A 25,813-nucleotide genomic window follows, 5' to 3' on the forward strand; every position below is an offset into this window, starting at 1 on the left:
AAGTCCTTGTTTCTCTGGGGCAGCAGCGACCAAGACACATTTCGGCAATTTTATTGAAATTTCACCGACCGAAAAACATGATCGAGGCAGGTGGAAGCAGCCAAGCCAAAGACTTTGCCCCAACCTGCACCCAGCAAATGATGAAGACCCTTGTGACTCTGCGTAGAAAAATCAAGTCTTTCTCTCTTGTCCGAGTGTAAAGCAGAAGAAACTTCCTTGTGTGTCTTGGTGCTGGAGTGACAGGGGACGGACTGAACTCCTGCTCACAGTCCAATGATGTAGGAACGGCCCCTGGGGTTGTGGATGACTGAACACACTGGGGAAACCACAGCCCACTCGTACCACACTTTCTTAGAGCTGCTGCAACACCAGAAGGCCACTCAAATCTTCTCGCCCGCCTGCATGCTCATGGGTTGCTGTGGAGGGAGACACACACCATTAATAGGAACAGAATAATTCTGGGCCGAATAAATATTAACTCCCCCCACAGAGTCAGTCATGCCAATATATTTCCATACAGGAGTAGAGATGTAGTAGGAACATGGATATTTTTAAATTATCTGATGATCACCTAATTCTCACAGTGCTGTCTAATGTCTATGTATATTGACCCACATAGTATTATTTATCGTTATCTTTACTAGAGCATTATTGGTGGTGGTATTATAATCTCTTTTATTCATTAAACATGAAATTCAGTCAACTAAACATTTAAAAATGTATCACAAATATCATTGACTGGCACTGATGGTTAGTATGGGTTGCTGGCAGCATTCTAGGTGTCAACAAAGTATCTTAGTAGTAGTAGTAGTAGTATTGGTATTAGTATTATCTTATCATTCGTGTTGCTGTTTTGTTATTGTTATTATTTATTAACATGAAACTCAGTCAACTGAACATTTAAAAATGTATCACAAATATCATTGACACTAATGGTTGATACGGGTTGCTTCCAGCATCCTAGGTTATTTTTTATTATCATCTCTTGTATTCATTAAACATGAAAGTCAACTGAACATTTAACAATGTAATAATAACCATCATCTGTTGCTTATATGTACACTGAGAGCTTTTGCACTGGAGACAAATTCCTTTTGTGTCTAATCACACTTGGTCAAACAAAATATTCCAATGCAGAATTCGATATTTCAACTTTCTCCCAGATTTAATTGAAAGTAGAAATACTGGTAGCCCTCAGCTTACAAACATTCATTTAGTGACCATCTGAAGTGACAATGGCATTGAAAAAAAGTGACTTATTGCTAGTTTTCACACAACTGTTGCAGCTTCCCTAGGGTCACATGATCAGATGTGCTCTGCCAGTGTCATGTGATCTATAAACTTCCCAGCTGGCTTCCAGCAAGCAAAGTCAACGGGGGAAGCCAGATTCGTTTAACAACTGCATGGTTCACTTAACACCTGCAGCGATTCGCTTAACAGCTGTGGCAAACAAGGTCACAAAAATGGGGCACAACTCAACAGCTTAGCAACCAACATTTTAGGCTCCACTGGAGTCAAAAGGCGAGGACTACCAGTAATGGCTGCAATCCTATACATTTTTTTTTCTTTTTATCTCTGTCCCATGTCTGAGAAGGAAATTAAAACCCCAGGCCATTTCAGCCCTCTTTGGCTACAACTTTCATAGATGGACTATTGATTTACTGCCCTTAAACAGCCTTCCTTTATACCACATGGCTCTAATCTTTTATGTCTTGCTAATAGGTGGGCTAATCAATCAATTCCAGATAGGAGGAATTACTGGAGGAAATAAAATTACAGGGGAAAAAAAAAAAGATGAGCTAGGAAGAGAAACGGAAGGCAACCAGACATGGCAGCTAAGCAAAGCTAGCAACCAAAGCCTTTACTTCCTTACAATGTAAAACCCCTGTACAGGTAGTCCTTGAGTAACAACAGTTCATTTAGTGACCGTTCAAAGTTACAATGGCACCAGAAAAAGTGACTTACAACCATTTTTCACAGCCACAACCTTTGCAGCATCCCCATGATCACACATCAAAACTCAGATGCTTGGCAGCCAGTTCATACTTATGTCCCGAGATCATGTGATCCCCTTTTGTGACCTTCTGACAAGCGAAGTCAATGGGGAAGCCAGATTCACTTATCAACCAGGTTATTTACTTATCAATGGCATTGATTCACTTAACAAGTGTGGCAAGAAAGGTCGTAAAATGGGGCAAAACTCACTTAACGAATGTCTCGCTTAATCACAGAAATTTTGAAACAGAAGAACTAGAGCAAAAAATGAGGAGTGCTAAATAGAATTTCTTTGAAAATGCAAATAAACCAGGTAGATGGTTGGCATATAAATTGAAAAAGGAGAGAGAAATGAAAAAGATAATGCAATTAATAGATGACCAAAGAAAGACTTGTAATGGAAATGAAGAAAAGAAAAAGATAGTACAGAAGTACTATGAAAGATTATACAATCAAGAGAATATTGAGGAAGAAAAAGTTAAACAGTACTTAACAAAGAGCGGAGTTACCCCAAATACCCGAGGATATCAAAATAAAGTTAGAAGGGAAGATAACGATGATGGAATTAACTGAGGCATTAAATAGACAAAATACTGGAAAGGCTCCAGGCCCGGACGGGCTGCCAGCAGAATTTTATAAGACTCTACAGGAATCTTTAAATATCTCAATGCTTTAAGTGATGAATGAGGTTTTGTCAAAAACTAAAATACCTAACTTATGGACAGACGCTTATATTACTCTTATACAAAAAGAGGATACTGATCTACAACAAATTAAAAATTATAGACCTATCTCCCTGCTGAACTTGGATTATAAATTTTTTGCTTCAATAATGGCAGAAAGATTTAAGAGATATTTGAATAATTTTATACATGTTGATCAAAATGGATTTCTGCCAAAGAGGCAAATCAAAGGCAATATGAGAATAATTTTGAATACTTTGGAATATTATGAAACACACCCAGAGAAGCAAATGGCCTTGGTATTTCTAGATGTGCAAAAAGCTTTTGATAATGTAAATTGGCAGTTTATGATATTACAAATGAAACAAATGGGCTTTGGTGAAAAATTTACTAAAGCCATTGAGGCAATATATCATAAGCAATCTGCCAAAGTAATGATAAATGGAGACTTAACAGATAAGATCAATATTAAAAAAGGAACTAGGCAAGGATGCCCACTGTCGCCTCTGTTGTTTGTTTTGACTTTGGAGGTATTAAATAGAAATATTAGAGATGATAGTGAAATAAAGGGAATGAAAATAAAAAAGAGGAATACAAGTTGCAAGCATTTGCAGATGATCTGGTCTTTATATTAGAGGAACCATTAAAAACAGCGCCTAAATTGATAGAAAAGATTGAAGAATATGGACAGGTGGCAGGTTTGAAAATAAAAACAGATAAAACTAAGATTTTGGTTAAGAACATGGTTGAAAAACAAAAGAAAGAATTGACAGAGAGATTGAATATCCAGATCACAAACAAAGTTAAATATTTAGGAATACAATTAACAGCAAGATGTGGAACACTCAAAGAAGATTATTATAAACTCAAACAACAGATTGCGACAGACTTGAAAAAATGGGAAAACTTACAATTAATAGGGAGAATACAATTAAGATGAATATATTACCAAGGATTTTATGTTTGTTTCAGACAATTCCAATTAAACTAGGGAAAGAATATTTTGAGGACTTAATACTGAAATATATATGGCAGGGAAAGAAGGCAAGAATTAAATTAAAGCTGTTACAAGATGCTAGAATAAGAGGAGGTTTTGGTTTGGTTAGCAATATATAAACCAGGATAGTAATTTCATACTGTATCTTTAAGAGAATGCTGTAAGTGTGATTGGCTGAGGTTCCTCCAACGGCCATAAGATGGAGCCAGAAACCTGGTTTCTCTCTCCTTGCATTTCCTGTTTTGCCGTTTTGCCTGATTGTCGTTCTACTTGGATTGCTGTGAGTTTTGCAACTGTTAGCAAACTCCGTTTACTGAACTTTGTTTATGATACTGGACTTCGTTTTTGGATTATCCCTGGACTGATTGTATTGAATACTACCTGCTTTAACCGTGTATGATTTGGACTGTTTGTTGGACTTTGTTTACCCATTTACAGGAAGTAAAACCTACATTTTACTATTCAGTGTATCTGTATGCTGGTTGTGTTATTCCTCACCACTCTCACTAAGTTTCCCTGAGTGCACTCATTCTCCTAAAGGGGAATACCTCAACATACTCAACTGGGAATTATATTACCAGGCGGAAATACTGATGTGGGTGAAAGAATGGATTGTTTTAAGGGATATTAGATTGTTAACATTAGAAGGTCATGATCTATTACTGGGATGGCATGCCTTTTTATGGTACAAGGAAAGTAAAACACATGGGTATTTTAGGAGACACTATATTCGAGATGCTTTATTGTTAACTTGGGAGAAAATAAGAAAACAACATTACATGAAAATACCAGTCTGTTTGTCAACTATAGAGGCATTTGCATATCCAATTGTTTATAAAATGGAACATACAGTTAGATATTGTAGTAGCTACTGAGATCCTATGGATGGTACTAGATGCTAGCAGCAAACTGCAGCTGTCTAGAAAACCTGTATGGGGCCTTTTGGCTATTTGCATGATCTCATTCCCTATATCTTGGTGAAGGTGGAAAGTCGCAGACTTTCCAGACTTATAGGTGACCTCGTTTTACTAACATCACCACTATTCCTAAGGATTGGTTGGGAGATTGTACAAATGTGGTTGAGAGGTTTCACCCATGTGGGATCTATTCTCCAATCCAGATGCTGTATCTATGTTGCCTTTGATTTCTTGTAAAAACCCTATAAATGTAATAAGCACTGCCCATGTAGTCAGACATCTTGGCACCCTGCACAATGACTGGTCTTTGAAACCCATCATATGGCACCCGAACAGGGACATCAACCCTGCGGGGCGGGGCCACAACCCTCTGGGGTGGGCAACAGCCAACATGCTTACCATCGTCTGGAACAGACCCCTAAGGTGTGTACCTTCGTCCTATGGGACCCCGGGTTCTTCGGGACCCTTCAATGGTAAGTATGGGTTGCAAATCTATCTCAGCATCAGCAGGAACATGTTCAGGAAATTAGATTCCTGCTACATGAATCAGGTGCAAAAGTACACTGAAGCTAGACAAAAAAAAAATGCTGGTGGGGGGATAGGAAAATGGTATCCTGAGTAGAATAGAATAGAATAGAATAGAATAGAATAGAATAGAATAGAAGGTTCAGGATACCCAAGGCTCCAGTCCAAATATTACATCGATGGTATCAATGCTGTCATGCAGTGGAAACATCTGGCTCTGATGTCTCAGCAAAATAGTAATTGACTATAAGCCTGCAGGTAAAAATTGTCACTCCAAAATCTTCTCTAATTGGACTTTCAGCTCCTCCTGAGCAGGCTAAATTTTTTGATTCTCCAAGGCCATTGTACACCCCGATAAGGCACATATTAAAGGAACAATTAGAAAAAGGGGGAGATTTAAGCTAGAAACCCAGGACAGAGACACATAAATTTGTTTAAAATTTTTATGTTTTAATTATTTAATGCTTGAGATAGAACAATGGGTGTAACTAGAATGCGGGAAACTGCTCTCTTCTGATGCACTGGATGGCAGAAATGAATGTAGAAGGCATGCCCCATTGAGTTCAATGGTCTACAGTTCGCTCTGCTGTTCAGAAGCATGGAACGAGAGACAGATCTGTGTTAGGAAGCCCCTCCATACAGTACACTGGAGTTGTTCAAAGAAGATATGGGTAATTTATGCTGTTATGTATGGTAGAAAGAACTAAGAGAAGAAAATGTTTACTATTCTTTTCAGGATGTGATTTCCATTAAAACTTCTTAGATGTGTATGTATAATAATGTATAATACCGTGTTTCTCACAAAATAAGGCCGGGCCTTATTTTTTTTTGAGCACTGAAAAAACGGCGAGGCCGTCTTTTCGGGGTGACTTAATTTCCTCCCCCACCTAGAGCAGCCCATACGCACGTACCTCTCCATGAGGCTGTTTCTATCAGCTGACGAAAGCTCGAAGGCAGAGTCCCCAGCCGCTTTGGGGTGAGGCATGGCTGCCCATGTCCCTTCGCCATTAGGCAGTGTCTTTCGGCGATGGAAGCTCCCAGGGCAGTCACCAGCCACTCGATCAGCCGGTAGAAGCGGCCTCGGGCGAGGGAGAGTGTGTGCACTCACCCCGAGGCCGCTCTACTGGCCGATCGAAGTGGCTGGTGACTGACCTTGGGAGCTTCCATAGCCCGAAAGACACTGCCTAATGGCGAGGGGACATGGGCAGCCATGCCTCGCCCGGCGGCTGGGGACTCTGCCTTCAGGGAGCTTCTATTGGCTGATGTTCTATCGGTAGATTGGGGTATTCTAGCCTAGGCTACCTGCAGGGCACTCCTAAAGGCAAGTTTTCTCCCCCCCCCGCCCTTCCCCCCCATTTCTCTTCACCTCGTGTAGGTCTAACGAACGATGTGAGAAATAGTGGGTGTTAGGAATATAAGTCACCTAACAGGTATTTGGGTTAGAAATATATAAACCAGGATAAACATTTTAGTACTATATCTTTAAGGGAATGCAAGAGCATGCAATTGGGTGTGGTTTCTCAAACAGCCATAAGATGGAGCCAGAAACCTGGGTTGTTTTAGTCTGAGTCTCAGAAGAGAGTGTAAGTATATCTCTGTTTCCTTCTGTTGGAAAGTATTGCAGTTGCTCCATTTCTTCTAATTGATTGATATTACTGGATTTAATGTAAGTCTGTTACTGAACTGTTTTTGACACTGGACTTTGATATTTGGATTATCCCTGGATTGAAAAACTGACTGATTTACCTGTGAATGACTTTGGATTGCTTATTTTGGACTTTGCTTAAACCTTTCTGGAAGTAAAAACCTACATTTACTGTACAGTGTATCTGTGTGCTCTGTGTGTATTATTCCAACACTACTCTCTATACGTCTCCCTGTATGCGCTCATTCTCCTAACGGGGAATTACCTCAACAGTGGGGAAACACATGGGTTAAATAGGCCTAAATTTTGGGGGTGGGGCTTAATTTCACCTCATGCCTAGGAATCATGCTGGGCCTTCCTATTGGTGGAGGCCGTATTGTTGGAGAAACACGGTAATTGCATGCAGAATAGAGCTTAGCTGTGTATGTATAATAATGTAAAATAAGTGTATACAGAATTGAATAGGACTGAATTGAAGAAAAATATCCTTTACCTGTGTATAGCCCTAATTGAAACTGCTACAGTTCAAAACAAATTAATTGTACCATGTTTGGCAGCTAGAGAATTAAATTGGCTTTTTGGATTGGACTTAGAGCTATGGGAATAGGCAGTGGTTCAGGCCCACAATCGCCTTTGTGATTGGAACCACTCCTTGAGTTATCCTAGTGCTCTGAGAACAAACTATAGGTTGTCCAAAAAAAATGTGAAGATTGAAAGGGACAAAACCTCCCCTGGTCTGGAAATGTTGTGTGTGAGAATGTATCTGTATGTAATCATTTCCAACCCTTGGAGGGTGAGATCCTCTACAATGGAGCTTATTGGCTCTCAGAAAAGAATTGTAGGTATGCAAGTAGTTTGATTACAGTACAAATTTGTGAGAATGATGATGGTAAAAGTTGGTGTAAATGTTTGTGTGTTGACCCCCAACCCAGATTGAAAGGAAAGTAGAAATAGCGTGTGCAAGGAAATATGAATGGTCCAGACATGAAGATCCCATGGAGAAATGTATGTGATTTACTGGAAAGAGAGGATTATTTGTGTATGTATTTGTGTGTGCTTTACTGATAATGAAAGTTATTTGTGTGTGATTTTTCCCGCCTTGTCCTCGCTGGTTGTAAAAGCGGAGTCAGGAGGAGGGGGGGGGGAGAGTGAGGCTTTCGATCATTTAACAATTTTTTTCCTCTGCTTTGAGTTTTTGCCTTGAAAAAGGCGAGGTTGGAAAATAACTTTTTTATAGGTTACATAGCTTCATCTCCTGATTTTTTAGCGATTTTCACACAAAGGAGCCTCAGATAGATAGGCTGAGATTGGCAAACGGCCTGGAACATTATCTGTAAAGGTGGCTCAGTTCCCAGGTTGGCAGTTGGCCTGGAACCATTATCTTTGAAGATGGCTCAATTCCCAGTTTCAGCAAGGGGAATCAAAATTTAAAACTAGCTGCACTCTGTACATGATCTTAATCCATATTTTGATTAAAGCAGAGAATTGACACTAAAATTTGACTCCATCTGGAGGGTTTACAACAAGAATGTGAAGAATGCCAGCACAACAGATAAAATCATGAAAGGTTTACAATGGGCTTTGCAAATAACTTTTTCTTTGTAATTTTTGATAAAGTACAGTAAGGTATAAACGATGGAGTTGTGTAAATCTGATTTTCAATTTTATTTTTAGAAAAAGTTATCTTTTCAATGTCCTTTACCTGACTATGTAAGCTGTATTGTTTGCCTAAAGAACTTTGGCTTGCTTGCTTAATGACTTCTTCCTTTCCTGTCCTTATAAGGTTCGTCATGATGATACCTGGAAAGTGTCCTGCTATTTTAACTTTCAAAACTTTTTCTCAACAGCCTTTTGATTTCATCTCTGACTCTCATTATGTGTGTTAACTTACTTTTAATCTTCCAGGTGCTTATATTACACCCAGAATTGTCCCTAATCTTATGATCTTATTTTTTTTTAATAAAACAATTTATTAATTTTAACAGTTAAAAACAGCCAACAATACATATACAAATAAATGAAAGAAAAAAAAGAAAGAAGAAAGAAGAAAAGAAAGAAAAGAAAAGATTGAAAAGAAAGGAAAAAGAAAGAAAAAGAAAGAAGGAAAATTAAAAACATTCATATTTATTTTACAGTTTGCAAGATCTTTTTTTTTATTATAGCCTTTGATTTATGTCATATATACACCTATTCTATACATATATCACTATCTCATTATTATCAGTTAAAACTTTTCTCTTATGCCTTATGATATATAATTTATCTATGATTAATCCAATTATACCAACAATTCCAACTATCATAATATTGTGAAGTATCTTTGTTTTTTAGTGCCAGAGTCAGTTTGTCCATTTCTGCGCATTTTGAAATTTTATCAATAATCACTTCATCTGGTGGAATTTGATGTTGTTTCCAGTATTGTGCAAAGGCTAATCTGGCACGCAGTTAATATATGTATTGTTATATATTTAGCTTTTTTTGGAAATTTGTTTGTCAAAGATCCCTAGTAGGAAGGACTCTGGTTTATACTCGATCTGCTCTTTTGTAATTTCTTCCAACCAAGTTTGGATTTTCTTCCAATAATTTTGGGTTTCTGTTGCATTTGTCCACCACATATGGAAAAACCTCTAAGAAAACTAAGGCCGAGGCCTTTGCCGACGATAGTTTGGAAGAAGAAAAGACCTTACAGACAGTCCAAAAATATGGTTTTATTATAAGTGTTTTCTCTACTTTTGTTTTCCCCACTTCCCCCTTCCCCTCCCTTTCCCTCTTTCCTCTCTCAAGCTTTCCTCTCTTTCCTCTTGGCCTATGCCAAGACCATCTTTTTGTTGTATATAATTTGTAGCTGTGTTGTTGTTGTTTTTTAAAAAGTAAAACTAATAAAGTTTATTTTAAAAAAAAAACTGCACAGCTTTTGAAGAGACTTTCTTTCACTTTGCCCATGTTTGGCTACCGCAAGGATGGTTTTTACATGTGTTCAAGAAACTATTAATTATATTCCTGCTAATCTTAGTGAAGCAATGCTGCCTCAGCTGACTGATTCCTGTTTTGCTTTCTAAACAACAAATTCATCACTTGAATTGTTCTCAACATGGGGTCACGCTAGATAGTACTGACTCTGAAACAACCTTAATAAAGCAGAATACGTAGTGCAAGCTTTGTCAATAGTGGGTGTGCAAGCAATTGCTGCCGCACTCACCTTAACATTAACTCTGTGGCATGTAATTTAGCAAAAACAATTATGTAATTCAGTAAAAACAATGTTACTTCTTCAGCTATCTCAACAATCAACCATGAGATGCAAGCGTTGAGGAAGGCTAGTCTACAAAACCTATATTGTTTTAATTTGTTTGATGGGTCATGAACCATCCAGCACCAGCTTAATATTTTACACAATTTGGCCTCGGATTTGAAAATTGATAAATTAGGATCTTGGTGGGAAAGCTTTTGGCCTTGATTGCCCACAGGCTTAATGGGAAAAATTTTATGCTATGTAGTCATTATTTGTGCTTTAATTAGTGGGTGCTGCTTTGTTCAATGTCACCCTTCTCTTTGCAGCATATGTATCACAGCTTTTCGCCCTAAACCCTCTCCTATATTGCCTTAGGGTCAAGTATATGCCCTGTATAAACAACTGCAAGTGTACTCTTCTACCGATTATTATAAGTACCTTACTAACCTCTCTCATGACTATTCTTTGTCTAAAAATAAAAAAGAGTGAAATGTAGTAGCTACTGAGATCCTATGGATGGCACTAGATGCTAGCAGCAAACTGCAGCTGTCTAGAAAACCTATATGGGGCCTTTTGGCTATTTGCATGGTCTCATTCCCTATATCTTGGTGAAGGTGGAAAGTCGCAGACTTTCCAGACTTATAGGTGACCTCGTTTTACTAACATCACCACTATTCCTAAGGATTGGTTGGGAGATTGTACAAATGTGGTTGAGAGGTTTCACCCATGTGGGATCTATTCTCCAATCCAGATGCTGTATCTATGTTGCCTTTGATTTCTTGTAAAAACCCTATAAATGTAATAAACACTGCCCATGCAGTCAGACATCTTGGCACCCTGCACAATGACTGGTCTTTGAAACCCATCAAGACATGGTGAAATATTAAATGAAAAGGGTGAACTCAAATCTAAGCAAGAACTAGCAGAACAAGAAATAAATATGAACTGGTATTCATATATGCAAATTCTAGATATAAAGATTGTAAGATAGAAGGGTTTTATAATGAATTCACTGAATTAGATGGAATTTTGACAGGTACTGATGAGAAGATGATTAAAAATTATATGGATATTTACTTGGAGTTAAAATAGAAGAACAAGTTAAAGAAACAATGATTGCATGGGGGAAAATTTTGGATATGGGATAGACTTAGAGAAATGGCAGAAATTATGGTCTCAAAACTATAAAATAACAATGTCAATAGCATATAAAGAGAATTTGTATAAGATGTTTTACAGGTGGCATTTACGCCCAACAAGAATAGCAAGGATGTTCAAGAATAAATCGGATAAATGTTGGAAGTGTCATCAGATATCTGGATCATATTATCATATGTGGTGGATGTTGAGGTAATTCCCTGTTAGGAGAATGAGTGCATACAGGGAGACGTAGTGAGAGAAATGTTGAATAATACACACACAGCACACAGATACACTGTACAGTAAAGTTTTTACTTCCAGAAACTTTTAAGCAAAGTTCAAACACAGTCCAAAGTCATTCACAGGTAAATCAGTCAGTTTTCAATCCAGGGATAATCCAAATATCAAAGTCCAGTGTCAAAAACAGTTCAGTATCAGACTTACATCAAATCTAGGAATAGCAGTCAGTTTGGAGAAAACGGCAATACTCTCTAACAGAAGGAAACAGAGACTCACTGAGACTTCTTCTGAGACTAAGACTAAGACTAAACAACCCAGGTTTCTGGCTCCATCTTATGGCTGTTTGAGAAACCACACCCAATTACAGTTTTGCATTTTTTTAAAGATACAGTATTAACATGTCTATCCTGGTTTATATATTTCCAACCCAAATAGCTGTTAGGTGACTTATATTCCTAACAGTGGACATGTGTGGAAGCCAAGAGATACTGGACTAAAATCCATACATGCCTGGAAAAAATGACAAGACAGTATATAGACTTGAAACCAGAGATATTTTTATTGGGTATCTTACCTGAATGATACGGTAGAGAATTGACATATCCGATTATAAATGTTTTAACAGCAGCTAGAATTGTATTTGCCAAAAACTGGAAAAGTGAAAAAATTCCGATAGAAGAGGAGGTGATTAAGAAAATAATGGAATGTGCAGAAATGGGTAAATTGACATGAGCAATTAGAGAGCAAGAAGATAAAGAATAATATAAAATTTGGGATTTATTTTATCAATGGCTAGATAAGAAAATAGGGAAATAAAATATACTATAATATAAATACAACATAATAGTAAAGATAAGACAATGTTAGGGATACACCCTAGCAGAATCTGCACAGCAGTCAGGCAGGCAGGCAAAATATGTGAGATAAACGTTTTTGTAGCTTACACTCAGTAAAACAGATACACAGTGCTAATTAAATAGTTTATTCCAGTAAGAGTTATAGCATAGTCAAACAGTCCATATATCATTCACTAGTTCAGTCCATCCAGGGATTATTCAGTTGCAAATTCCAGTGTCGAAAAAGAGGTCAGTAAACTTACAAATATCAGTCCAGTAATATATCTCCTTGCAGTAGAGATATGAAGAACTCAAAAAACTCCTCTCTTTCTTCAGCAACTCAGCAGTAGGGGAAACACGCAGTTAACAAACCATCAATCCATGCAATCCAGTAATTGTCAGGGAATCGTCAGGTTCTCTTGCTCCCTCTTATGGTGGTTTCACACCACACCCAAAATTACATGCTTTGCAGTTTTAAAGTGACACACACTTAAACTTACAATCATAGTTTATATATATTATTTTACCCAAACTACGTTAGGTAACCTATGTTATTCCTAACAGATATGTTATAACTGATTACAATGAAATGAAAGATATTATGAACTAGGTTTTGAAAAAGTTGAGATTTGCTCAAAAAGGATGACATTAATTTATAATTAAAGTCTAATAAGGAGTTAATAATATATGTATAGTTGATCTGTATAATATGAATTTTAATTTAAATTTAGAAGGGAAAGACTGTTGATATCGTGCACAAAAGATATGTACCAACTGACACACTGTACAATGGAAAGATGGTTTTGTTTGATGTTTTATGTTTGTATTTGTCAATGTTATCAAAATAAATAAACTTTATAAAAAAAACCCACAGAAATTTTGAGCTCCATTATGGTTGTAAGTCAAGGACTACCTGTATATATGGTGCTTTGTTCTAATTTCCTTTGGTGAAAAATCCTCAAATACTTCCAACAGATAGTTTGTTCTCATGCAGGGAAGTTTTGTTTTTAAACAAAGACTTACCTTAATGGGGAAAAAAATAGGGAACCATGAAAACATGCCAGGTGAATGTGTCTCAGGACGAATACCTATGAGGAGGAGTGGGGAGAGGAAAAAGGAAAAAAATTATTATTATTGTTTATTTATTTTTTTATTTATTTTATTTTATTTGTCAATTGTTTACAAGATAATAAGTATAAGTGTATACATAGTTATGAATACATGAAATGGGTACATATAAGAAAAATAAAAGAAAAATAAAAGAAACAATAGGACAGGGACGGTAGGCACGTTGGTGCGCTTATGCACGCCCCCTACAGACCTCTTAGGAAAGGGGTGAGGTCAATAGTAGACAGTCTAAGGTTAAAGTTTTTGGGGTTTGGGGAAGAAACTACAGAGTCGGGTAGAGTATTCCAGACATTGACCACTCTGTTGCTGAAGTCGTATTTCCTGCAATCAAGCTTGGTGCGGTTAACCTTGAGTTTGTATCTGTTGTGTGCTCTTGTGTTGTTATGGTTGAAGCTGAAGTATTCATTGACAGGTAGGACATTGCAATGTATGATTTTATATACCATGCTTAAATCAGACCGAAGACGGCGTAATTCAAGGTTTTCTAGTTCTAGAATTTCAAGTCTGGTGGCATAAGGTATTCTACAACGAGTAGAGGAGTGGAGAACTCTTCTTGTGAAATATTTCTGGACTTTCTCAATTGTGCTAATATCAGATACGTAATGTGGGTTCCAGACTGATGAGCTGTATTCGAGTATTGGTCTAGCAAATGTTTTGTATGCTCTAGTTAGTAGTGTGATATTACCAGAGAAAAAGCTACGTAAGATTAGGTTAACAACTCTTAATGCCTTTTTGGCTATGTAGTTGCAGTGGGCTCTAGCACTTAGATCATTAGAGGTGAGTATTCCAAGATCCTTTACAGAGCTTGGATCATCAACAAGATCTTGACTATTCAGCTTGTATTTTATTTTCGGATTTTTTTTGCCAATATGTAAGACAGAGCATTTATTTGTTGAGATTTGAAGTTGCCATTTGTTTGACCATTCTGATACACAGTCAAGATCTTTTGAAGGGTAGCAGTATTGTCTGTGGTATTGAACAGCTTTACATCATCAGCGAAAAGAACGCAGTTGCTCTTAATATGATCACAGAGGTCATTTATGTAGAGTATGAAGAGAGTTGGTCCTAGAACACTGCCTTGGGGGACACCACTATTGACAGGTACAGAATTTGATAGGACGCTCCCAATTTTGACCATTTGTTGTCTGTTTGACAGGAATGCTTCTATCCAGTTATGCAGTTGTCCAGAGATACCATAGGATTTTATTTTTAGGAGTAGTTTGTCATGTACCACTGAATCAAAGGCTTTACAGAAGTCTATGTAGATTGCATCAATTGTTTTGCCCTGATCAAGTTGTGTAGTCCATATGTTTTTGCAGTGTAAGAGTTGCAGATTACAGGATAGTTTTTTTCTGAAACCAAATTGTTTATTGGAGAGTAGGTTGTTTGTCTCTAAGTGGAGGATGATGGATTGGTTAATAATTGATTCCATGACTTTACAGGTGACACAGCATAAGGAGATTGGTCTGTAATTTTCAACTAGGCAAGGGTCTCCCTTTTGAAGATGGGGATGACTGTGGCTTGTGACCATAGGTTAGGCAAGGAACTGGTCCTGAAAGATTTTTCAAAGATTATGCTTAGAGGTTTGGCTATGGCAGTGGATAGCTTTTTTAAGAAATAGGCACATATTCCATCCGGTCCAATAGATAGAGATGGTTTTAGATTGCGTAGTGCTTTTTCAACATTGTCTTCTGTAAAATCGATATGTGTATTAGATCATTGTAGTTATCTGTGGTTCGGCTAGGAAATACTGGGCATGATCCATTGCTGTTTACAAATACTGAGCCAAAAATGTGTTAAAGATGTTGGCTTTAATGGTGTCGTCGTTGCAGTCTTTACCATTAGGTCCTATCAGGGGTGGGATGGACCTTGAATCTTTTAGTTTGTTGTTTACAAAATTGTAAAAAGCACTGGTGGAATTGGTGCTTAGAATGTTTTCCTCTTGTTTAATGTGATAATTGGTGCATTCGGTCTTTATTTGGTGGCATAAATTTTGTATCGGCTTTTGAAATTGGTAACGTGACCAGATTTGTTTTTCCGCCAGAGTGATCTCTTTTGGATTGAAGTTTCCTTATTGTTATGGGCAATCTGTTTTTTGTTTTGTTTTGGGAGTTGTTGTTGGTACATATAGTTTGATGACTCTTTTGACTTCAAGTAAAAATATGTTGTAATGGTCTTCAACAGTATTGCATCCAGTGAATAGAGATTGCCAATCAAGGGATGAGAGATCGTTGTTTATAAGATCATAGTTGCCTTTTTTGAAATTATAATTGGGGATCACATCATTGTGGTGGTTTTTGTGGGACGTATGTTGAGACAAAAGTCAATCATATTGTGGTCACTGCTGGAAAAGGGTTCTTTAGTTTGTATTCCGTAAATTAAATTCAAACTATTGCAGAAGATGAGATCGAGGCAGTTGTTTAGTCTAGTGTTGTTGGTTACTAGTTGTTCCAGTCCCAGATTTGTAACAGCATTGTAAAGGTTGCATGTATGGTTTCAGTTGTACATTCATTTAGGGTCCAGTCAATATGAGGCAGATTGAAATCACCAAGAAAGATAAAGGGTATGGGCAGGATGCTGCCCATGTTAGTAGTGTATTTAGCTTGTTTACATGTTCGATGTCATAATCAGGTGCTCTGTAACATAGTAAGAATCGAATTGTGATATTTAAGGATAGTTCACAGATAATGGTCTCAGGAAGAGCAAGCTCCTGGGTAACTTGGATATTTTTAGATGTAAGGACTTTTTATAGAAGATAGCAACACCACCTCCTCTCACGAATTTCACGATCTGATCGGTAAACATGATAGTCTCTTACTGTGGTAATGGAGTCAGGGAGAGATGCGTTGAGCCATGTTTCACAGACAAATATAATGTCGAATTTAGCCATATTTAGTAGGAGGAAAAATTCAGGTATTTTATTTACAAGGCTTCTTGCATTGAGTAGCTTGCATTTAAGGCCAGCAGTAGTTGGAATTGAGGTAGTTAGGGGCGTGCGTGCCTAGTCTTGGGTGATGGTGGATTGGTTGAGGTAGGGTTGTGGTTGAAGGTTTGAGCTGAGTTGCGGGATGTGTGACTTACTTTTGATACAGTCAGCATGGTAGTCAATGTACAGGTCCTTCTCTCCATTGTCTAGACGTTTTTTGAGTTCAGTGCGGAGTACACGGGAGCGGGCACGTTGCTGTATGGTTAGGTTAGGGCGACAACGGAGGTTCTTAAGGTTGGTGTTAGTTTTGGCGAGTGAATTTATAGTGTAAATGAATTTGCGTTTGCTTGATTCATTTTTGCAAATGACCCTGCAGAAGCGTGGGGTCACAGAGCCGTCTCTGTTTTTGAGCTCTCGGCCAATGCGGGAAATGTCAAGTATTTCATCAGGGGAGATGGTTGATGCTTGATAATCACTGATGATGTTTCGGACAGTTGTGATGTCATCATTATCATTGATGCCCTCTAGACCAAATAAGATGGCGTTTGGACGTTTCCGTTCACGCTCTGTAGCATCAAGGCAAACTATAACAAGGGGTTTAAGAGATGAGATTTTTCTGCCATAGGCCCCTTTGGAATATCTTCCATTTGCTCCCAGGTTTCTGGCCTTCCGGAAATTGGGATGCCGAAAATGGGATGTGAAGGCTGAAAATGGGGCACACGGAGGCAGCAATAGGCGATTCCTGCAGCCTGAAACAGCTGATTGTTGGGAGGCAATTCCAACTGACAATTAGCTGGTTGTGCTCAAACAGGCTGTGCTGAAGCTGACTTGGCTGTTTGCTGTTTGCTGCAAGGAGGCAAATTGCTGGGAGGCAGAGGCTGAAGGGTGGGGGCCAGTGGGTAGGCGGGGCTTCGGCAACATTCACTGTATAAGACACACAGACATTTCCACCCACTTTTTGCGGGGGGAGAGTGCTTCTTATACAACAAAAAATATGGTATTTTCATTGTGCCCAGAGAGAGAAATATCAGCCTCTACCTAGGATTCGACTCACAGCCTCCTGATTGTAAGGTAAGAACTCCACCTCTAGCCCACTGCACCACTCGGTTTTTAGTCTGTATGTAATCCCTCTAATTTTAATAGTTTTATGTTTCTGCTTTTATTACATTGTAAGCCGCCCAGAGTCACTTTGGATAGCAAGACGGGCGGTGTCTAATAAATAATGGAGAAGGACACACTCTTCCTCTCCCATCTGAGGCTTCCCTCCACATACTGAGTGTGATGTCTCCATATAGTGTGGTCTCAAAGTAGCCGGCAAAGCCATGAAACACCGTATTCACATCCACCTGGAATTCCAGTGTTTGGTAACAGTTGTTGTCCTTGAGAGGGTCTGCAAGAGGGAAAAGACAAAACCAAAGATATGAGGGGGCACCCAGAAGCTCGAAAGAAAACAAGGATAAAAATATCCAAGCCCAAATCTGTCTGTTTTTAACAGAATGGAAGATGGCTTGCTGTGTTAACCCAGGTTTTGCAGTAAAAAAAAATTATGAAGAAAAAGATGTAGCCAGCCCTTCTCACCTAGACAACTAACAAACTAGTTTAGCTTCCTTTCCATAAATATAAAGTATTTTGCTCTCCAAAATGTTCCTACCTGGATTGGAGTGTCTGAAGGAGAAACAGGCTTTCGGGAGTGCTAGCTGGTGGAAGTTGTGAAGGTGAACAACTGTTAGGGATACACCCTAGCAGAATCTGCACGGCAGTCAGTCAGGCAGGCAAAATATGTGAGATAAACGTTTTTTGTAGCTTACACTCAGTAAAACAGATACACCATGCTAGTTAAATAGTTTATTCCAGTAAGAGTTATAGCATAGTCAAAAAACAGTCCATATATCATTCACTAGTTCAGTCCGTCCGGGGATTATTCAGTTGCAAATTCCAGTGTCGAAAAAGAGAGGTCAGTAAACTTACAAATATCAGTCCAGTAATATATCTCCTCGCAGTAGAGATATGAAGAAGTCAAAACTCCTCTCTTCCTTCAGCAACTCAGCAGTAGGGAAAACACGCAGTTAACAAATCATCAATCCATCAAACCAGGAATCGTCAGGAATCAATCAGGTTCTCTTGCTCCCTCTTATGGTGGTTTCACACTGCACCCAAAATTACATGCTTTGCAGTTTAAAGTGACACACACTTAAACTTACTATCATAGTTTATATATATTATTTTACCCAAACTACGTTAGGTAACCTTATTATTCCTAACAACAACATAAAGCATTTCAAATTGAGCCGGGGAGGGAAAAAAAATAAAGCAGAATAAAATCAGATTTAAAAATGCCACGTGGGGTCCTTGGTGCTCTCTGAGTGTGGTTGTTTTCTTGCAGATGTTTCACGACCCAGCTAGGGAACATCATCAATGTTCCTGGAAGATGCCATTCCCAATTTTTTTTTATAAAAAGGTTCCAATTTCTCTTTGTAAGAATCAAATTAAAAGTTTGCAATCATTTCTCTTCCACACGGAGTATATGTTTGATTTTGTAAAGTAGAAGTGGCAACACTGAAGCTCCAGGATGGCTTCAGTCAGGTCAGCTTCACTGCAGGTGATTCGGTCAGCTTGACACTGCAGGTGATTTGGTTTTTGGATCATTAATAAGATTAAATTTAAAAACTTTTCAGGACAATGAAAATTAAAAATCTAAATTATGAATCTAAATCATAATGTAATCATATAACACGAGATCCTACACTGTTTTAACCCAAGATTATTTTAACGCAAATAACTTGATTATTTGTATATACACAGTATTTGACATTAAATAATTTTAGGATTTTAAACCTGACCTACATTGCATACTTGGTTTTTTGTTGTTGTTAGGAAAAGCCCTATTTTCTTTCTTTTTTTCCCCCCCAAGAGATCAAGAGTTCTATTTTTGTTCTGCTAATTTCTTTTTAGCAAAGAACATTTTTAGGAAGACGGAGAATACAGGAAACCTCACCTCTGGGGAGAAGGCGGAGCTACGTCGCTGCGATACAGCTGCAATCTCGGGGCTCTGAGATTGCAGCTGATATCTTTGCCCCTGGCTGGTCCCAACGGACCTAAACTGTCCCGTAGAGACGGTGATAGCAAGGGGTGCATTCTGTTGATCCCAGGGACATCGCAAAGTCCCTGGTCGATCTAGGAGAAGCCCTTTTACCATCGGCGGAGAGGCAGCCATTAAGCTGCTGAAGCTGGGACAGCTCCGGAAGGAAGAGACAGAAAGAGAAAGTGTATCGGCTGGTGAGGACTTTTTTTTTTTTTTAATATTTGGGACTTAAGGACACTCTAGAATGAGAAGAAATCTGTAAGATTTTTGACAAAACTTGACAAAACTGATTTAGCGGCGATTTTTTAAAGAGAAATGTCAAAGTGAGGCTTGGCTTTTTACTTTTACTTTTTTTTATTGAACTTCTACTGCGATCTAGTAATTGTAACTAGACTGTTTTTTTCTCTTATATTTACCTATTCTTTTTTCTCCTTTTTGACTGCTTATATTTTTTAGAATAGAGGCTCCCTTTAGTAACTTTTTTAAATACATACATACATACATACATACATACATACATACATATTAGGCTTTTACTGGGAAAGAAGGGGGAGTGGATTAAAGAAACTTTGTAACACTGCCAACTAGAGGCTTGAAAATACTTTATTTGAAGCTGAGAGGACTGTGAAATATTCTCTCTCAAGGACACTGGAACTTGATAAGATAGAAGGAAGAACACTGGAGAATGTTTTTACAGGTGTTCTTTGGGACTTCTACTATCAATTGAACATTTGAAGTTTGGCTTTGAAACTTGTGGAGAAGCCATAATAAGAGCCTTGGATAATTAAATAAAATGCAGTGTGCCTCTTTTTTTATTTTCTCTTAGCTGTTTTATCCCTCCTCTTCAATCCCACAGTATCTTGTAATATTTGTATATTTATTTTTTATTTTATTTTATTTTTTTTAAAAGGGAAAGCCTCAGAATATCCTTTTCTTTTTCTTACTGGGACTTTTGCCTTTTCCATTTTTATTTTTGATTTACTTCTATGGCTATCTTTTATTTTTTGAGACCTTTCAATTGGATTAAGATGTGAAGAACCTGAAGAATCTCTTTTTCTTTTTTTTCTTATTACTTTTTAATACTATAAGGTTTTTTTTTTCTCTCTATTTTTAATTTTTATTCTTGAATCATTACTGACTATCCCACAATAGGATTAAGGTCTAGAAGAACCTGAAGAATCTCCTCTTTTTTCTTTTTAATTTTGGGCTTTTTATTTTTTATTGGCTTTTTCTTATGTTTTCCTTTTTCCTAATTGGATTATAATTGGCCACTCTACTAACTGGATTAAAAGAGTTTGAAGACCCTGAGCTACCCAAATGAGTAAGAAAATTTTACCTTCTGGCATTTCAACCTCTCCTCCTGCCTCCCCATCAGCTGGAGGGCGACTTTTAACAATGGCAAAGCAAGATAAAGCACAAGTGGATTTAACGATGATTATGCAAGGGATTCAAGAACTTAAAATGAGTATTGAACAAAGAATGGAGAGTACTGAACAAAGAATTGGGAAGACTGATGAAAAAATTGAAAATATTCAACAAATGATGGTGAAATACGATGAGAGACTCCAAAAAATTGAAGAGAAAGACAAACAAAGAGACGAGACAATTGGAAATATCGATAGTAGATTAACAATGGTTGAACAAGACAAAAGTGGGATGTTGAAGTGGGAGATGGACAGGTCAGAATTTTACCTCAGATTTCAAAATATAGAGGAAGAAAAAGGACAAAATTTGGCTGCAGTAATGATAGAAATCCTGGCTGGAGCTTTGGGAATAACAGAGGAAAAGATGATGGATGGAGTAGATGAGATATACTGAGTCTTCACAAAATATGTGATGAGGAACAATCTACCAAGAGAGGTCCATGTCAGATTTACTAAAAAGACTATTAAAACACAAATATTACAAGTGGCAAGAGAGAAGGCATTGAAATATAAAGACAAAGAGATTGTGGTCTTAAAACAAGTACGTAGAAAAGTGAGAGAGATGAGAAGAGAATATCAATTCCTAACTAAAATGTTATTGAAAAAAGAGGTGAATTACAGATGGCTGATTCCAGAAGGATTAATGTTTACATGGCAAGAACAGAGACACAGAATTGACTCAATTGAGAAAGCAGAAATATTCTACAATGAATTTATCGAAAGAAGAGAAATAGAGACAGAAAAAGAGACCATCTCAACTGAACCTCAAGAACACCAAAGGGGGATGGGAAAAGAAGAAGATGCAGTAGGTGGACAAGTGGAGACCAAAGAACAACGTGAAGTAAGATCTACGAGAGCTGTTAGACCTAAATACAAAATATAATCATGGAGGAAAAAAAATTGATCTCTATGAATATAAATGGACTGAACTCAGCTACCAAAAGAAGAAAAACTTTTCACAAACTAGAGAAGTCAAAATTTGACATAATTTGCTCTCACTCTGAGAAGCACAGAGCCAAAGACAGAAGCCTGAAGATGATGAATGAGACTTCATCGAAACGTTGCCTAGATACTTCGAATCTTACGCGGGAGAAAACCCGAACAACCAAAGATCTATATATATATATATATATATTTTCTTAAGTTTTCGCAGGTACTTACATGTATGGCATTCAGCTTTGTTCGGGTATTTTCTCACGTCAGTGTAGTTGTGCTTTTAAAGTTGTAGCAACGTTTCGGCAGAATCTCATCTGCCATCATCAGGCTTCTGTATTGTGTTTGTCAATACAAAGCTGAATTATATATATATATATATATATGGCATTCAGCTTTGTTGGAGTATTTCCTACGTCATTGTAGTTGTGCTTTTAAAGTTGTAGCTACAACTTTAAAAGCACAACTACAATGACGTGGGAAAATACCCAACAAAGCTGAATGCCATACATGTAAGTACCGCGAAAACTTAAGAAAACAAATATATATATATATATATATATATATATATATATATATATATATATATAAAATAATAAAATAAAAAAGAGAATAATAAATTAATAAAACAAAATAACATATCGACAACATATCACACAAGCCATTTAAGATTCATGTAACAATCCTGTGATTCACTTTATGAACCGTGGCAGAAAAGGTCAGGATTGTAAGCAGTCTGGTTACCTAGCGGTTAAATGGGCAGTCAATAAATTTAATTAAAAATAAAATAAAATGAAAAATAAACTAAAAAATATAATAAGCAAAAAACATAAAATACAATAACGTAAATAATAACATACAATAATAAAACAAAAGAAAAATAAAAAATAACATAAAATGAAAAATAAAATATAAAATTTAAAAAAGAAAAATAAGTAAAATGAAAAATAAAAAATAACCTAAATAAAAAATAAATAAATAATAAAATAAAATACAATAAAATGTTTAAAAAAGAAAATAACAGCATAACATAAAATTTAAAATAAAATATAAAAATTTAAAATAAAACAAAATAAAATCACCTTTCAGGCAATGTTCCACCCCATTCAGACACTCTGGGGACAGCTTGATGTCAGCAAAGGAACCCAGCAGTTCCATCACCATCAGATCCATTTTCTCGGGGGCCTGCCACTCGCGCATGTTGCAGGAGACCACCGTCACCTGGGACCCCCATTCCTCATACTGCCAGCTCTCCAGCCTGAAGGAAAAGGTGGGAAGATGTCTGGCCGCAGATTCGGACAGTGAGGAAGTTGGGGAGGAACATGGGCCAGTCCTGGAGTCTGGGGAAGGCTCTGACGAGTGCTCTGCATCAGAGGCAGAGATGGGGCCAGGGCTGTCTGACAGTTATCAGCTGCCTTCGGAGTCAGACATCAGTGAGGCAGAAGAGCAGGTAGAGCCTGTTCTCAGTGTGTGCATGCACAGAGTTGCCAGAAGAAGGGAACAGCTGAGGAACAAGGGCCGACTTGGGAGTATAGCCACAAGTGGACGGTGAATGGCCCTAGAGCAGGGGTCTCCAACCTTTTGGACCTCAGGGACCACCAAACACATACTTTTAAATCCTGAGGACCACTAATACATTTTTTAAAGCTAATATATTTAATATAAAAATTACATTAAATATAAATTTAATATTTATATGTGTGTGTGTGTGTGTGTGTATACACACACGCACACACACACTTATTATAACAAAAACGTAAATGCTTAACAATAGCAAAATAAAACGTTCTGGGCTGGAACGTTCCCCCTACCTGCACCTTTCAAAGAGACAGAAGAGCGGAGCTGAGGGGCCTTGGGGCAACTGCTGCTGGGAGAAGCAGAGGCAGAAAGGGGGCTTTGCTCTCTTTGGGGGCAGTGCCCCTTGGCCGCCATTCCAGGGGCTTCTCAGCAGGCATCTGCCTACAAAGGACTGCTGCCCTCGATGATTAATTGGGGGAGGGGAGAAAGTGGGAGCTCCTTTCAGATCCCAGGTGGAGGATTGAGAGAGGTCAGATCTGCAGCCAAGGAAAAGCTGGGGGGAGGGCTCTTCCAGCCTCACCTGGAGACAGGCAAAGAAAGATGTCCCTGGGGGCACTTCACTCGCTTTAGCACTTCGCTGCCAAACCCAGCCACAGCCAGTGATTATTTGGGGGTGGGGAGGGGCCGAGTTGCCTTAGCATGCTCAATTAATTCAGAATCGCCCTACCCAGAGGAGGAGGTGCTGGAGGAGGAGGAGGCAGTAGTGGAGAAGCAAGCACCTCAGGGCAGTACCGCTGTGGCGGCTTTGCCTGCATCTCCAAGGCTTCGATAGAGGAGCCGAGAGCTGTACATGGCTCTGTTTCCCTTTGCTTGCCTGTCTGCACGTGGGCGCGGGGAGGGGGAAGGAAAGAGAGAGGCAGGAGCAATTCAAAACTAGAGAACTAATGGGGAGAACTAACAGTGGGCGCCAGGGGGAGGGGACTGTTGCCGCCGCCCGACATGTGTAGGAGCTGGTTGGCGCGTGCATCTCAGGGACCTGACTCCAGGGTCCCTCGAGAGCTGGGAGGCACGAGAACTGCACGGCCCAGATTAATTGCTTTTGGGGGCCATTTCTTCTGTGGCCCACCAAAATTTTTCCACGGTTGGCGACCGCTGCCCTAGAGTATAAAAGAGGAGTGAAAGGGGAGTGGGGCTTTGCAGGAGACAATTAGTTCATTCCAGCATGCTTGCCAAGTATTGGGGTGTCTGAAAGATATCAGCCTGTCCACTCTCCAAGCCAGATAAAGGTTGTAATTGAGAACTATTTTGAAAGACTGTGGGCCGGGATTTTGTTGGATTGGAAATTCATTGTCAATTTAAAAAAGGGGTTTTTCAGGACGAGGACTCGGCTTTATGCTGTTGGGGAAGTCTAGGTCAGAACAGACATCAAGGCACGCAAGATGGGCTCATTTCCTTGATCATGGAAGACTCTCTCCAATGCAAAACTGCCTCCCAGAGCAGACTAATATTAAATATGATTAAATCTTAAATATCTTCCATTCCCCAGAAGCAAGATGCAGAAAGGAAAGGATGAGAGGCTGCTCTAAGGCGGTGTTTTTCAAACTTGGGGACCTTAAGATATGCAGACTTCAACTCCCAGAATCCCCCAGCCAGCTTTGCTCCTGTTTTTCCCATAACAAAACCCCTGTGAGGTGGGCAGGTTGGGCTGAGAAAGAGTGATTGGCCCCAAATCACCCAGTGCTTTTCTTGCCTAAGGTGGGACTCGAACTCTCAGCCTCCTGGTGATTGGCTGAAAAACAGCTTCTATCCCAGGGCAGTAACTATTGAATTCTACTGTATAGTGCAATATTAATGCAATATCAGGGGTTTTCAATTCGATGTATAGAATGTGTTTGTGTTTATTTTCATAGTCATAATGTACACTGAAGTTGGTATTTAATTTTGTTGTACGAGGTGCAATGTCAATAAAGTAAACTAAATCACCCAGCAGCTTCCCTGCCTAAGGTGGGACTAGAACTCCCAGTCTCCTGGTAAAGGTAAAGGTTCCCCTCGCACATACGTCCTAGTCGTTTCTGGCTCTAGGGGGCGGTGCTCATCTCCGTTACAAAGGTGAAGAACCAAAACTGTAAGAAGACGTCTCCGTGGTCATGTGGCCGGCATGACTAAACACCAAAGGTGCACAGAACACTGTTACCTTCCCACCAAAGGGGTCCCTATTTTTTTACTTGCATTTTTACATGCTTTCAAACTGCTAGGTTGGCAGAAGCTGGGACAAGTAACAGGAGCTCACTCCATTACACGGTGCTAGGGATTCGAAACGCTGAACTGCCAACCTTTCTGATTGACAAGCTCAGCATCTTAGCCACTCAGCCACCACGTCCCCATGTCCTGGTAATGGGCCCCAAAGCACCCAGCGGCTTTCCTGCCTAAGGTGGGACTAGAACTCCCAGTCTCCTGGTCTCATTCCGTGCCTTTCGTTATGCACTTTTAATCATAATTAAAAAGGTGACCTCCACATTGTGGTTTCCGCCAAGCTGCCTTTTAACTGGGTTTGTCTCGGGATCAGACATCCACCGCCTAATCTTGTACGGG

At 38.7% G+C, this 25,813-nt stretch overlaps 1 long non-coding RNA gene and 1 pseudogene across 2 annotated transcripts in view; one reads left to right on the forward strand and one right to left on the reverse strand.

The window, feature by feature from the left end:
• Positions 1-19,554, forward strand: part of LOC148123746 (uncharacterized) — a 53,141-nt gene extending 33,587 nt beyond the window's left edge. The window contains exon 2 of the long non-coding RNA XR_015740562.1: positions 19,427-19,554. This is a non-coding gene — a long non-coding RNA (uncharacterized LOC148123746). The remainder of the gene's footprint in view (positions 1-19,426) is intronic.
• On the reverse strand, positions 264-19,115 carry LOC148123747 (protein arginine N-methyltransferase 5-like; annotated as a pseudogene). The gene is made up of 5 exons (XR_015740556.1): positions 19,109-19,115; positions 17,916-17,987; positions 17,538-17,654; positions 13,234-13,298; positions 264-416 (listed from the first exon to the last, which is right to left on the reverse strand). The product of XR_015740556.1 is annotated as a protein arginine N-methyltransferase 5-like (transcript).
• Positions 19,555-25,813: the final 6,259 nt, after the last annotated feature.

Source organism: Pseudonaja textilis, unplaced genomic scaffold (genome assembly GCF_049901715.1).
Source record: "Pseudonaja textilis isolate UNSWEBS1 unplaced genomic scaffold, rPseTex1.2 PTEXSCF20, whole genome shotgun sequence".
NCBI lineage: Eukaryota > Metazoa > Chordata > Lepidosauria > Squamata > Elapidae > Pseudonaja > Pseudonaja textilis.